This window comes from Rhipicephalus microplus, chromosome 1, assembly GCF_043290135.1.
Source record: "Rhipicephalus microplus isolate Deutch F79 chromosome 1, USDA_Rmic, whole genome shotgun sequence".
In the NCBI taxonomy this organism is placed as follows: Eukaryota; Metazoa; Arthropoda; class Arachnida; order Ixodida; family Ixodidae; genus Rhipicephalus; species Rhipicephalus microplus.
The window spans coordinates 180,122,346-180,138,498 of NC_134700.1; the positions used below are offsets into that span (position 1 = coordinate 180,122,346).

The 16,153-nt window shown below is 46.8% G+C and overlaps 1 long non-coding RNA gene across 2 annotated transcripts in view; it reads right to left on the bottom strand.

Moving 5' to 3' along the window:
• Positions 1 to 16,153, bottom strand: part of LOC142769032 (uncharacterized) — an 81,715-nt gene that overhangs the window by 27,113 nt on the left and 38,449 nt on the right. Inside the window, exon 2 of one of the 2 annotated variants that reach the window (XR_012885615.1) lies at positions 205 to 318. The exons of the other annotated variant lie outside the window; for it this stretch is intronic. This is a non-coding gene — a long non-coding RNA (uncharacterized LOC142769032). The remainder of the gene's footprint in view (positions 1 to 204; positions 319 to 16,153) is intronic. 2 annotated transcript variants of the gene reach the window in all.

The following is a 16,153-nucleotide window of genomic DNA, read 5'->3' on the forward strand; positions in this document are numbered from 1 at the left end:
CTATAGCTGCTCACGCGAATACTAACCTCACATGACACCTGCATGATGTCGTTTTGACGAATCAGTTACAAGGTCCAGCGTAGCTTTAACAACGAAAGCTGTTATGAGATCAACCTTAGGTTACGCGTGGCGTCGTAGTCTGCCGCTGATGGTGCCACCCGTGTCTGTAACCACTATCGCGAAGTAAGGAAAAAAGCCTAGTACCAAAAACACAGTGGAGCTCGAACACCGGTACAATGTGGGCCAGTCCAGATGCTACCACTCAGCCAGACCGGTACTTGAGACATATTCACAAACATGCCTTGGGCAGGGTTGATGCTGAAAAAGGAATTGCGTTAACATGATTATTAAACCATTTTAGAACAGAAAAAGAACAACGAGGCGTGAAACAATGCGAATAGCGTAATCAGTAGGTCATCCAATGCTTCAACTCATCACAAAAGCTAGTTTTTGATCACCCATTCACTGTGGGCATACCCACTTTAGGCATAATTCCTTATCGTAGTCAGCCACTGCACGATCAATTGGCACAAAATTTCTTACAAGTGATTAGCAAACACGTCGCTTCTCGAAAGAATGGCGAAAAATAGCATAGCGAATGCTATAGTCTACTACCCAAACATTATTAGTAATAATGGCGTAGTAGGTACCAACAAGTGTGCTTTCAGCAGTTACCTAATAAGTGTTGAGAAAGGCTCTGAAACGCCGCTCATCTAGCTTTCGCTGCCACTGTGCGGCGCGTTCCACGCAGGCCTGGCGTTTTTTTAGTAGAACGCTCGAATGCCAGTTAACGGCTACCTTCGATTATGACTCTAGCCGCGTTGTAAATGTGGAGAATTCCTTAGTCACACAATGTCAAACTTCGGCTTCGGCGCCGTCCACACCCCCACTGCGCACGCTCGCTTCTTGCGCCGTCCCAGGAAAGCACCCACGAAACGGTCGCTCCTTTCTCCCCCCCACCTTCTCTCACCAAGCAAGGCCGACGAAGGCAGTCTCTGCTATTAAAAAAAATCGCAGCATATCCGCGAAGTGAATCAAACCAAGTGGGGCGAAGCGACCATCAGTCTATCGGTGCTTCCGTCCGTCTGTTCGTTCTTGTTTCCGTTCATACACGTGCATCTGTCCGTGCGGCCGTTTCTCCGTCTGTGCGTCCTGTCGTCCATCCGTTCATGAGTCCGTGTTTCTGACAGTCGGGCTGTGCGTCCATCAATCCGTCTTATGAACACTTCAAGTACCGTCATCTGACATCTTTTTAATATATATTAAATGCGAAACTTTGAGCGTGTCTATCTATCTATCTATCTATCTATCTATCTATCTATCTATCTGTCTGTCTGTCTATCTGTCAATCTATCTATCTGTCTATCTATCTATCTATCTATCTATTTATCTATCTATTTATCCATATAATTATCTATCTATCTATCTATCTACCTAGCCGCCTATGACTTCTAGCTCTCCTTGCCATTTGGTAGTGGTATCAATGCCAAACTTGGTATGACATAACATGGCTGTATTGCGAGCATAAGCGACTAGTCATAACAGGAAAATCATCACATGTATGCCATGAATGTCACAATTACTTTTCATGGTCTCGCTGCTCTTGCGGTAATTTCGTTCACATGACATGTTGCAAAACTGGTATGGTATGACATGAATGCATGGCGAACACAAGCGACAGGCCCTAACAGGAAAATCGTGACATGCATGTCATGTAACATGTCAACATGCCACGCTTATAATGCGATCGCGGTCGTTTATTTGGCCTCTCAAATACCAAATTTGGTATTGCGAGACGAGAATGGATGACGAAGGTATATGACTGGTGCAAATATGATCATCAGGTGCATGTCATGCAACATCATGACTACATGCAATGCTCATGATGCCCTCGCGGCCATTTCGCTAGCTTCACTACATCGCGCATCGCGGACGTCTCGTAATACCAAATTTGTTATTACGGGACGTGAATAGATGACGAAAATATGGGAATTTTGTAAACGTGATCATCAGGTGCGTGTCATGTAACATGACTACACACCACGCTCATGATGCACTCGCTGATACTTCAGTATCTCCGCATATACAAATTGCGGTGTCACGTAACGTGAAAAGACGACGAAGGTAAATGACACGTCGAAACATGACAATCATGGTATACGTGTCGGGTAACGCATAGCTACATGCTACGCTCTTAGCGTGGTCTCGGCCGTTTACTAGCTTCTAATATATCAAATTTGTTATTACGTTTCGAATGAACGATGAATTTAAATTACAGGTCCATACATAATAATCACGATATGCATCTCATGTAAAATGTGACTACATGCTACGCTCATAGCGCGCTCGCGGCCGTTTTGCTAGCTCAACTAAATTTGATGTTACGTGACGTGAATAGACGAGGAAGGTAAACTACACGTCCAAACAAAGTAATCATGGCATGCATGTCATGTGGAGCATGACTACATGCTACGCTCATAGCATGCTCGCGGCTGTTTTGCTATCTCCACATATACCAACTTTTGTATTAGGTGACGGGAATAGATGGCGAAGGTAAGTGACACCTCAAAACATGATTACCATGATATGGAAGTCATGTATGGCATAATTTGCCTCCGCCTCGTAACGTTGTGTGGATTTTAAGGTGACATGTCAACCTTCCTCATTCGTACTTCGCATATCATTCATTCCCACTGTACGTGGGATTTGCCAAATTTTAATCATATAGAAGTACCACCGTGCAGCGGACATTTCGAGGAATAAACTGCAGGTGACTACCTACTACTACTACTACTACTACTACTACTACTACTACTACTACTACTACTACTACTACTACTACTACTACTACTACTACATACATAACGGACGCACGACCCAAGGTTTAAGGAGCTTCGCCCCTAAAACGACTGCTCGCGCTGCGCAATCATTGCTAGTCGCCCCGTATATGTATGTAGGCACTGGATCGCGTGATGGAATTCAGTCAAGGGCGTCTTTTTTTGGCTTTCGCCTGACCAGCTTGATGTTGAAGGCAACGCTTACCCTTCATTCAATAAATAGGAATAACAAAGGCGAAATAACAATTAAGCATTTTCGAACCATACCTAAGTAGGACAATTCACGCGATACCCCCCCCCCCCTCTACTTTGCGACGCATTTACTTGAGCTCCCCCTGTGGGAAGATGTGGGCGGCATTTTTTTTTTTCGTTTTTTTTGTGGTGTTCCACATAGACCACGACAAACACAGGTATTGGCGGTGTATGTGTTTATAACAAACAGTGAACGCACTCGAATATTGTATGCGCTCTGCCATGGAAGCTGAAAAGGGGAAGTTTTGTTGTAAACTTTACCTGTACATAAACCAACTAAACAATAAAACAAGTAAAAATAGAGCACACACTTTACAAATGACCACTAAAATCAATTTATCTCTGTGTATTCGATTGTGAAAGGTTAAGTAAACAATAAAACGGATCATATTGTTCATAATTTAAATAATTTCATGCATGCCGGCATACTACATTTGAAGCTTCGCTAGCACAGAACAACTGGAAACTCCAACTGTCCTTCTTTTGCTCTGAAAAGACGTTTCTGTCATCGTTGAAGGAAAAGCTGTTCACCTTGTGTTTCGAACTGGTCGTCGAGGTAATTCCACAAAATAATGTGCATTTTCTGGAGTGTGGGATAAAGGCCCTTATGAGGCTGTGTGTTTAGAAAAGTTGTTTACAAGTTACAGTACTTGGTATTCTACTACGGTAGAGCATAAAGCATGAAGCCGTCCCCCGAGGGCCTCACACTTGACTAGGCCAATAAAAATTTGAACAAAGATTGTTTTACTGGTTCCATATTCCTGTGTTTAGAAAACATTTATTTCCAGCATGTACAGAACACAAAGGCTTCATACCATTCCAGTAACAGGGCACATACACTTCGGCACATCTATATTTCACGACTAACATCACTACGTTACAGTGAAGACATTTGCTCTAATATACATGACAATGTTGGCATATATGTACACAAGAACTCAATGCGATATCATGATACAATAGTATGACGATACAATAGATGCAATGAAACACGATATGTAACAAATGAAATCATAAAAAACAACTCAACGGGCGCTGCTTAGCACCAAGTCGGTCGAACAATTAGTTGTATCCTTTCGTGTTCCACCTTTACGAAAGGGCATGACCAATGCCGCAGAAACTCTTGCTCCCTGAGGAAGAAAAGCTCCTAGGAAAGGAACGCGAGGATCTCTCGTCTCAATCTCCCCAGTATTGGCCAAAAGCACGCCGGCGGCAATTGGCAGCTACGGCCTCACATCGGTTTTTCCAAAGGCTGAACAGCCCCGAAACTATTAACAGAGCGGAGAAGCGGCTACGTGGAAGTCGGCCGTTAGAATCAAAAGTTCGCACACCCTGTCCCCGAAAACCAGCATTAACCACACGCAAAAAAGGCGGGAAACCACACATTCAAACGTCGCATGTCCATTGGTCTCTACCATGACGCAGTTCGGGCAAGTGGAAGTGCGAACTACCTCCCATCGCTGCAACCGATCTCGTGTGGGGAGCCAGCCCCAGCCCAACCTCCAGACAAAGTCTCTGAGATGCCCTGGCAACACTGCGGCAGTTATTGGTTTCCGAGCGCGGTTCATTGCAGATCGACGATGCTGGGCCACCAAGGGCCGTAGAAGGGCGGCCATGGTGTCCACCACTTTAGAATCGGCCACCTCTGTCTCTGGGCACGTAGCTTCCAAACGTCGGTGAAATGCCAGAAGGGCTCGATACAAAGATGGTAATTCAGTTGATTGGGGACCTTGGTTTATTTGGCTATCCGGCAAGAAGACGCGTAGTGATGGCCCCAGATGGTAGTGAGCCAGTGTCTGAGTGGGCATGCCATCATTGCTTAGTATTCGCCATAGAGTGCGGAGGCACAATGTAGAAGCGGTGACGGAAACGTCGGGGATTGCAAAACCGCCTTGATCTCGCGGTTGAGCTAACGCTGGACGCGATAACAATTCTGTGCCACCAGACCAAAAAAATTAAACTGATGCAGCTTCGCACTTTCCTACAGACGTGGAGCGGTGGTTTAATAGAATGTTTTTAGAAAAAGTGGTTAACAATTTAGAGTACTTAGTACTCTACTATGGGAGAGCTGAGAGCCGTCCCGTATTGGGAGTCAACACCTGACGCTGATGTCAAAGGTACAGTTCAGCCGGGAACTTTTGCAATGTCCGGTATACTACGCTCTTTAGTCGGCTGGTTTCTACTTAAAACGCGCACGTCTACTCTCCTTGCTCGTTGGCATTTTCGGGTATGTTTTAAGAAAGTGTCAGTGACCTTGTGAAACTCAATCAGTACACTTTGATTGTTTCCTTTTTGACATCTGTCTTTAATACTAACAGCCATGTATCTCTAAAAAAGAGACAAGATTTCTGTACGCAAGAAATAAAGTTAAAAGGATACTGCAATGTGAGAGTAAGAGTGAAAATTATTGCTAGCCAGAAGATTGCAAGGCTATGTAGGTGCTTGTACTAATGAGACTAATACGATATTTCGCAAGCCCCATCTGTCTTCTCAAGCTTCAATACCTACACCGAGTGGTAAACTCATACCATTACGTTGTTACGTGCCAGTTCTAAAACACCCCAAATCAAGAAAGCTGGTGACGTCATCATGATGTCGTAGTGACGTCATAGAACGTCTTAACAAGACGTTATCATTTGTCAGTGTCGGTCGGTAAAAGGCGTGTTGATACCTGAGGCAGCAGAAAACCACGTGAGCTGCAGAAAGCTACACTGGAGGAGGAAAAAATAATGAACTTGACTGAGAAGGTTAAAGTAACTTTATGCGTGTTTCTTGCACTGCTGTGTAATATCTTGCAGGAAGACTCGTCCCTAATTACATAGCTTCATGCATTATCAACTGTTCTAATATCTATCGTTTTCAAGAACTACATATAGGGTAACATATCGTCAATTTTTTTCAGCCGGCCACCTCTAACAATAACTCACCTGCTTTAAAACTTCATATGCGAGTAAACAAAAAAGGCTTGATTGTGGTACCGAAACCACATATATTTAGATATTGAAACGCAGTACTATTGAAAAATGATGGTCTCTGTTCCTGCTTCCTGACATGAGCGTTCTTTCTCAAAGGGGCTTTGTTCAATAATCAATTCTAAAGTGAATTTTTGCCAAGAACACGTTGTGCCAGACATTGCGACTACACCCGAACTTGCTCGAACCTTATACTTCATGCATACAATATACCCGACTCATACTGATGCCTGTCCTGGCTGTGGCGCTATTCCCACAACTTTTCACGTTACCGTAGAGTGCACCGCCACCTACTTCCCTTCCCCTACCTCCAATTCTTCGGTCCACATTTACCCAGGAGCAGTGGGGAGGTACCCTTTGCGAAGACGCCCCTGAGGTATACCGGGCGGGCGCTCGTTATGCGAGCCTGGGCTGTCGCAGAGGCTGCCGTAGATGTCGTGGAATATGGAAATTCCCCGTTTTTCGTAAATTTGCACGTCAAAATGTTTTCATCGAAGCCGGCTCCTGAGCGGGCCTCCTGTATGGTACCGAAATACACAATAAGTTCCCCCTGCGCGGACCCAACACGGTCCGCGCTAATCTTTTGACCGCAGAAGACTCTTGGGAGAGGGCAACAGGATTTTGAAGGAGCTGACCTAGACATCGAGGCGGCCGAACCTTGCCTCGGGTGAAACGAAGAAGCGCAGTCAGTCCGTCTGCAAACAGCGGCTTCACGGCGGTCTCTGTTCTCTCCCCCTGCCATGACCACGGGAATCAACAAGTGTTAAATACAATGCCGTATACCAACTGCTGCCGAGAAAAGTAAATTATGACTTTATTGTTATTTACATGAAGGGAAATGGGGTTGTGATTCTAACTTTTACTTCGCGAAGTCGAATTGTATTGAACCCTTAGTGATGTAATACACACAATCCATGTGTATGTTTGTTCAAAAAGTAAATATATGGAGGGAAATGCGTACCCGTGTATACCTCTGGTTTCATTCAATCTACGGACGGTGACAATTTCCCGCGATTTGAACGCTAAAAGCCAGAGGGAACTTAATTTGCTGTACAACATACCCCCCGTATTCACATCGGAAGAGCTCTTTGACATGAACATGACTTGCCAGCACCTTCAATGCAACACAAATGCGTTTCGAACGCGCAACTTTAGGAGGTGCCAATGCAGCACAAACGCCCAAAGCGTTTCAAACGCGCTGGTCTGAAAGCTCAGTGATTGAAGGCGGTGGCAATTCGAGTTCAAGTGAAGACTCTAACAATGTGGTTAGAGCGACAGCTTATCTCAAACGCACGTCGTCGAAGACGCGCAAGCATTCGCCTAAAACGCCTGAAAGATGAAAGCCATCTGATGTGGCTACTTCATCATTATCATCTTCTTCTTTTCATTATCATCATCGAAACTGAGAAGTCGCATGACCACTACGCTTTTTTGATGCTGTGAATGACGATGACGAATGGTATGTCAGACCATGACCTCCAGGAGGTCGTGGGTCAGGCCTTCGTAATGGGCTGGCCTTTGGCGATCAACCGCGCGTAACCCAAGCCTCATGCAGGAAACCCTTAGGCGATTGTACGCTTCTCCCACGCATTACATTTGTGAACGTGACGCTTAGTCTGACATGACGATTGCATGGGGGTCTTTTCAAAACAAAGCTCTATAGGGCTAGGTCTTTGTAGACAACGTTCACGGCCAAAAGGCGCGTTGAGGGATAATTTTCGCCCATCTGATTATGAAGACTATTCGATCATTTCTGCATCGGAAAACGAACATCGTGGGAGAGAAAACATACTGTGACGTTTAAGGTGTGATGATGTGAACTTCATTTGAAACTTCAGTTGACTTATTCCTCCGATATCGATTGATGATTGATTGATAGATTTCGGGTGTTTAACGTCTCAAAGCCACCTTATGATTATGAGAGACGCCGTGGTGGAGGGCTCCGGAAGTTTCGACCACCTGGGGTTCTTTAACGTGCACTCAAATCTGAGTACACGGGCCTACGACATTTCCGCCTCCAACGGAAATGCAGCCGCCATAGCCGGGATTTGATCTCGTGACTGGCGGATCAGCACTTGAGTACCTTAGGCACTAGACCACCGTGGCGGGGCCCTTTCGGTGACGATAGAGAAAATACTTTATTGAACACAATGGGCCGGCAATTCAGTCTCGGTGGCTCTAGGTGGCGGCTCATAGCTTCTGGACTCGGGCGGCATCCTCGGCCTGCCGGACAGCCCAGAGTTGGTAGTTCATCTCTGGGCTTTGGAGGGCCGCCTCCCAGTGGCTGCGACGCCGACGAAGAAGGTCCCGCGCGGCTCCCGCAGCCGGGGCGGCGGCAGAAACTAGTGAGGTCGAGGCTCCCTGTGATTTGGTATTGACGGCCGCTATAGGCCGATCGCGATTGGTGGCGTTTCACTACTGTCGTCGCCTGCACAATCCCAGAGCGTGTGGCTGAGCGTCGCTCTGTGCCCGCACGCTTTACACATATCGGTGGGGTATAGGTTCGGCTAGAGGTGGCGTAGAACGACCGGGCTAAGGTAGGAATGGGTTTGGAGTAAGCAAAAGCTTACGGCATCGTGCCTGTCTTATTTCTCGTGTGGTGGCGGGAACCTACGTCTTTCGAGCCTATAGTGTCGAGTGATGTCACGGAACGTTGTAAGACGATAACATCATGACCATTCTGAATCTTGTTGCTGCGTGCCTATCAATGTGTCTTGATTTAGCAGATGCATGATCCCGCTCTCGGAGTCAGAGGCGGTGGCCACATAGAGAGCCACGGCTCGGCGAGTAAGACCACGAGCTGCGGCGTGGGCCATCGCGTTTCTCGCTAGCGGAATGCTGGTGTGTGCCGGGGTCCATAAGAGGAAAACCTTTGAAGTTTGGGGTTGTGAGGGTGACGTCGAGTTGCCATCTCCGCACATTTGAAGGATGCGCGCCGTTTCCCGCGAGACACGGCCGCGCGCCAAACTGCGGACTGCCGCCCGAGAGCGCTTATCACAATCTCTGCATTCGGTGCTGCGGGGAGTGCTAAGGCTATCGCGGCTTCTTCGGCCGCCTACATGTGTCCTGCTGTCACCGCGGCGCTCGCGAGGCCTCTGCCCTGACGGTCAACGAACACAGTTGCGTGCGCTCTTCTCCCTTTATATATCGCGGCTTCTACGTATGCCACATCCGTACTGTTACCAAACTTCTTTTGAAGCTGTCTAGCACGCTCGTTTCGCCGTGCGATGTGGTGCGTCGGGTGCATATTTCTAGAAATCAGCGGAACGATGAAGCGGTTGCGGACTGAGACATGGACCTCCACCTGTTTTCCTTGCTTAGCGTGATATCTGATGCTCAGCGACTCTAGGATGTGTCGACACGTCTTTGATTTTGTTAAGCATTCGCATTGCGCAACGTCTTGGGCCTCGATGAACTCGTCGAGTGAGTTGTGAAGTCCTAGTTCTAGAAGTTTTTAGGTGCTTGCGTTGATCTGGAGGCCGATGGCTCTCTTAAAAGCCTTTGTATCATGCACTTGATTTTTTTTTTCGGAGCCTATCCACTTGATGTAAGGAGCAACGTATGTTATTTGGCTTATCGCATAAGCCTGCATGAGACGGATTGCGCAGTGTTCGCGCAGACCGTTACGTCTATTCGTGATACGACGCAAGAGTCTGATCGTGTCGTCCACTGAATGACGGAGACGGCGCACAGTCTCACCATTATGGCCATTTGCCTGTATGTGTAAACACAGAATTCTGATTCTGTCTACGTCTGGTATGGGAGTGCCGTCGGCCAACAGAACGCGTATTTTGAAAGATTCCCTTTTCTCGCCACGTGAGGTTTTGCGGCCTCTGCTTGTGCGATTGTAGATTAAAAGTTCGGACTTGGTTGCTGAGCACTCGACGCCCGTTCCTTGCAAGTACTCCTGAACTTTGTCTACTCCCACCTGTAGCGTTCTCTCGACGTGACTGTCACAGCCTCCTCCGGGAACCCAGAGGGGATGTTGTCCGCGTATATACTGTGATACGATCCGGGTATTTCCGATAATTTCTTTTGTAGCCCCATGTCACAGGTCCCGTTAATTAAGGAGGCGATCGCTGGGCTAATTCCAAGGGCCAAAGTATTGGCCCCCTGAGCTGCACCAGCAAAGCGCGGACAATTTAGAAGTGGCCCTATTTGGCGCGCCAGCGGACGCTGGCTGTGTTCTAAAGAACAAGTCCAAGCCGGGAGTTGATAAACAAAACAAAATTATATTCTCAAATATGGCAGATCAAACGATACACAAATGTGCACACTCTAGAGTAATTGGATACGATATATCACCAATCAAACAACGTACTACACAGTACAATCAGCCACGCTCGAAACAACGGACACAAACAACAATACGCGCTACAATGCAATCACATGCAGCGAACAACTAAGACACCTAAAGAAAAATTATTCAGTCAAAAGTCCTTGGAACAAAGTCTGAATGATACTCTTCCAAGAATCACTCACTCAAAGTCCAGTGCTGTTGTCATTCCGCTGCCCCCGAAGTTTCTCTTGCAGGAAACCTCGCGTCTTCTGTTGGCCGCTCTCCAAGCACGAAACTTCCTCGCCGGTAACACGTCGGCTTCCCACGCGCAGCTGTTGCAACGCATCTTCGCTCGCTGGCGATAGACACACTCTTCTGCTTGTAGAGCGAGTCTTCACCCCTCAGGTGAAAATCCTCTTCATCTCCTCCTTTGTCACTGAGGACAAAAGGCTTCGCCCACACGGCGGAAAAACCCTACGTACACTTGCGCAACATTCCTTCTTCTCCTCCTTCCCACATCTCTGTTGCTCGGTTAAATATCTTACGAGCTAGATTCCAGAAAAGTCTCATTGTTTTGTCGGCGCAATCCACAGCCAAGCTGGGGAAAGAGCGAAACGTTTCGAGGGGCATCCGCGACACGTGACGCAACTCTCCATCACCACATCCCTTTCCTTCGAGAACCTTCCAGGGCTTGCTCGGCCGCTGATGTGGGGAGGCTGGTCGGTGCAACTACGCTTCCGAGGGTGGAAAGACGGCGTGCCTGGAAAGTCTTTGGATGCTTGTTTTCTTCTTTATCGTTGACCTTGAGGCGCCTTTCTAGCGCTTGGTCGCCAGAATTTGGCAGCGCGCTCTTTTTAGGGGCGAAGCTCCTTAAAGCGGCACCCGTTCGTCCCTCATAGTACGTAACATGTCCTACGCTTTGACCTCCAAGGGGGTGCCGGTGGGAGATTTCTCCTGTGCGTTGTTGAACAATAAAAAAATCGCAGCGTTTGCGTTAACTAAAAGCCAAATTCTTCTGTTTCTCATTCCCCATTAGCAGCCATCGGCATGTACATTAAGCAGTATCTGACATGAAAAGGTTGCTACGTTATACTTGCTGGACGTAACCTCCTTTGTTTCAGAAAGGTTTAGCGAGCGTTGAGCCGCAGTGCCATGAATACAGTGAACTAGTATATACCATGAACTCGAGGTGGTTAAAGGTGGGAAGTAGACACGAAGCGCCAGCCGTAAGAAAGTGTGCGTGTGCCACATCTCGTTTAGTCCTTGGAATGTCTGCTGGATGGCGGTGCTTCTATATGCGGAATATATAATGAAAAGATGCGAAGACGTGAGATTGTTGTACTTGGAGTGTTGACTAGATTGACGAATGTACACACAGACAGAAGCATGAACGGACGCACGGATGGCTGCACTTACGGATGGACGCATGGGCGGACGCAGGGTGGATGCATGGACGAGCGCATGAACGGACGCATGGATGGACGTGCAGACGCACGTACAGACGCACGCACGGACGGGCGGATGGACGCATGGGTGGACGCATGAATGGACGCATGGACGGACGGAAGCAAGAACGAATACATGGACGGATGCTTCGCCCCACTCTCCATCATCCACCCCGTGGATATGCTGCCATTTTTTGAGCACTCGTTTGGGACACTTCAATACCACTAAATTAAAAAGTAATGGTGATATTACGGAGCCTTGCGGCCTGCCCGTCGAGCCCATCTCAAAATCTTGTCACTCTTCGTCGGCGATGATGACACTTGTGCGCCTGCTTGCACTAAAATCACATATCCGGTTGTACATTTTACAACGTAGACCTAATGCCTCAACTTGTTTTAGTATCGATTGGTGTTTGACAGTATCAAAGGCCTTTTTAATATCCAGGCCAAGAATCGTCTTGGTGGAGTTGGTAGTGTCGCCAACAATGTGGTGCTTTAACTGAAGTAGTGCATCCTGTGCGGAGAGATTGCGGCGGAACCCCAGCATGGTGTGCGGGAATGCGCCATGGTCTTTGAGAAAGTCGGTTATTCTAATGAGAACTGCGTGCTCCATGACTTTTCCGAGAAAGAAATATATATGCCTAAGCTATTTTCCGTAATATTTTTTCGGGCTGCTATCTTGGGCTATTAAGCTACTGTTTTCTTGTTTTCGTATATTGCGAAGTGAAACATGTTGAAATAAGCTACTAAGTCATGCGCATATACCGGTTGTTTAAAAAAATGTCTCCAGTATAGTTTAAAAATCAGCAAAAGACGCCATTTTCTCGCTGTCCTTACAGTTGCTTGTTCTGTAGTAACAGGCTTCATAAAAGGGTTGAAACATTATTTAATACAGTAATTAGTTGGGTTATAATAATTATTTCTTTAATTAGTGGAGTTGTGCAGTTAGGTCAAATGAGAGAATCAATGTCGTTCTTGTAAAGAACCAATTGTCATTTTGAGATTTTGGAAAAGTTGCCTCCAGTAATAAGGGAAAATTAATGAAGTTCTCCTAAATTCTGTAGCGAAGCCGAAATCAAAGGACCGATGAGATATTGAGGCACAGTGAGAATTCATTAGAAAGGAGAGAGGTCTGCCTGAGCTAGTTCACTCTAGCCTGTGGCCTGCATAATGAAAATCAGGTGGTTGAATGTTGAGGCAGCTGAGAAGCATGCAATTGATGGAAAGCTTCGCTCTCCTTCTCCATAAAGTAGAAAAAAACGAAATTTCACCCACCATGAAGATGCTACGCAGTGTGCCTCAAAGCACTGTCATGTAGGGGCAATGTAAACTGTTGTGTTTTGAAGTTTGCTTATGAGCAGTTGTACCAATATGACTTTCGTTACGTATTGCAAAAGGAACCGCCAGTGCTCGAGTGCTACGCACACCACTCAGCGCATTCCAGGAATCGCGAACCCAATAGCTTCTAACAGGACCGATGGGCGCAACAAGCAGACAAATACAATGGCGTCACTGTTCAAAACAGCGTTTACAGGGGTGAAGTCCTTCCCCGTTCGTTTACGTACGCGCGATATGCGTGCTGTAATTGCGAACGCAAACCACACACCCACACAACAAAGTCGGTTGGTGGTTGATACAAGAACGCTCCCTCATTTCAGTTGCGCTCTTTCGAGTTTCACTTTCCCTTTCGCTTCATAATTCGGGGGACCTTTATTAATATTATTTCACACTTATTACTATAGGCCGCTTTTGCGAAATCTCAAAGCGGCAGTCGGTTCTTCGCATGAAGGACTCCAATTTCATCATTCCACTTAAGTGCCTAACCTCACTAATTAAAAAGTTAATTAGTAAAATTTTCTAATATTGTTTCAATTGATGTATTCGACTACCTTAAGATGCCTGCCACAGTATAAAAAGCACCTGTGAACACAGCGAGAAAATAGCGTCTCCTGCTGATTTTGCAATAATATTGTATTGTTTCTTGAAACACTATGTATATATGGGCATTGTGCATTACGCGCTGCATTGAATAAAAATAAATGCTGTAGGCCCATATGCTCAGATTTGGGTGCACTTTTAAAAAAAGCCCTGGTGGTCGAAATGGCCGAATTCCTCCACTAGGACGTCTCTCATTATCATATGGTAGTTTTGGGACGTTATACCCCTGATATGAACCATGAATAAATGAAACATAAGGACACTGTGTTCACATTTATATCTCTGAATTTCAAAAACACGCTTCAAATGTTTCGGCAAACACACGTGTTGACATAAGTTTCGGATACGGATTACTTCTAGATGTGTGTATACCAACAGCCTTTCCTATTTAGAAACACGTGGGCTGAGGAATGGCTCTCAAAACAACACCTTGCGGAAGTAAAGCTACGCGTGTGGTCTTTTTTTTCTGCATAGATCCAGCGAGAAGATATAGAGCACTTCGTGCGTATAATACGATCACGCGCAGAGAGCTTCTAAGCAAGTTGTTAGATTTGCTGACTCCCGCCTTCTCAAAGTTTGTTTAGCTTAGCTATTGAAGTAAGCCCATCGGGAACAGCTCGGAGGTAAACAGAGCCACCACATCTTGGCGACGCAATTAGTGCATAGAGAGCAAGCGGATTTTTTCTGCATCAATTCGGTAGAACTCGGGCATGTCACGGCCCCTTGCGGCAAATGTGTTGCCAGGAAACGAAAGCTCAGCTGTTTTCATCGCGAGTAGTTACAGGGACAAACGATCCTGAAAGGTAAGCTTTTTAGTCAGTAGGTTTGGACCATGCAGGGTGTGGCCGCTTGTGCTTGTATGATATGCTGTGTTTAATAAAAGAAACAAACACCACATAACCAAGAGGTGAATGATGACGAGTGGGGCGAAGCGGATGGACGGATGGATAGATGGACGCTCGGACGCATGCTCGGATGGACAAGCGCACGGACGGACGCACAGACAGATGGACAAACAGACGGACAGACGGACAGACGGGTGCACGGACGGACGCACAAACGAATGGACGGACGGATGGCTACTGGCTATATATGGATGCAAACTGGCTGCTACTACTACGACGACAGGGAACATACGACTCACAGCATAAGGAGCTTCGCCCCTAAAAAAGCATGTATGATGAAAATGAGGTGGCTGAATGATGGGGCACCTGAGGAGAATGCAAACTATAGAAAGCTTCGCTCTCCTTCACCTTAAATAAGAAATAAACAAAAATTCACCCACCATTAAGATATTGGGCAGTGCGCGCTCGAAGCACTGTCATGTTGGGGCAATGTAAACTGGGTTTTGAAGTTTTGCTTATAAGCAGTTGTAGCAAGTAGCATTCGTTACACACTGTCATTGCGACTGCCAGTGCTCGAGTGCTACGCACACCTCTCAGCGCATTCCAGGAGTCGCGAACCCAATAGCTTCTCACAGACAGGTGAAGTCAGCCACAGTAAATGTGCAAACTCCACCTGTGCACGAGCTCTGATCGGTGGGCCAGCTCGCGTGGCGGAGGATCAAAGTGAGGTTAGAGGTCAGTGGCTCCTGATGTACACATACTCCGCGTTCGCCCTCTTTCGTTTCCGCTCGCTCTATATATAGGCTCGTTCTCGTTCGCTTTGTCGGTTCGTTCTCATTCACTCCATCGGTTCGTTCTTGTTCGCTCTATCCATTCGTTTTCGTTTGCTCTATAGGTTCGTTTTGTTCTCTCTATCGCTCAATCAGCTAATGTCGGCGATGCCGCTCAACTCAGAAACGGGCGCCAAAGAGTTGCACTTTCGAAAAAAGGTATGGTTCACCTGTCTATCCTCAGCAAACTAGTTTCTATACGCCAGCCCGTGAGCTGCAAGAAAGCTAGCAGAAAGACAACATGAAAATTATTTCTTTCAAAAAAAAAAACACACGTAACTTTTAAGCTAGCTTCACGCCACCAGTGGTTGGTTGCAAACTCCTTTTGCTGGTTTTTAAGGGGCGAAGCTCCTTACGACATGGGCCATACGTCCCGTGTTTGTAGTAGTAGCCGCCTCTTGTTTAGTTCTTAGAATGTCGACTGGATAGCGGTACTTGCATATAATGAATATATGATGAAGAGATGCGAGATGGCGGTACTTGGAGCGTTCACTAGATGAGCGTACGGACGAAGGGATGGAGAGACAGACAGACAGACAGACAGACAGACAGACAGACAGACAGACAGACAGACAGACAGACAGACAGACGGACGGACGGACGGACGGACGGACGGACGGACGGACAGACAGACAGACAGACAGACAGACAGACAGACAGACAGACAGACAGACAGACAGACAGACAGACAGACAGAGGGCCGGACGCACGGACATTCGCACGGATGGATGGATGGTAGCCCAGACAGAAGCAAG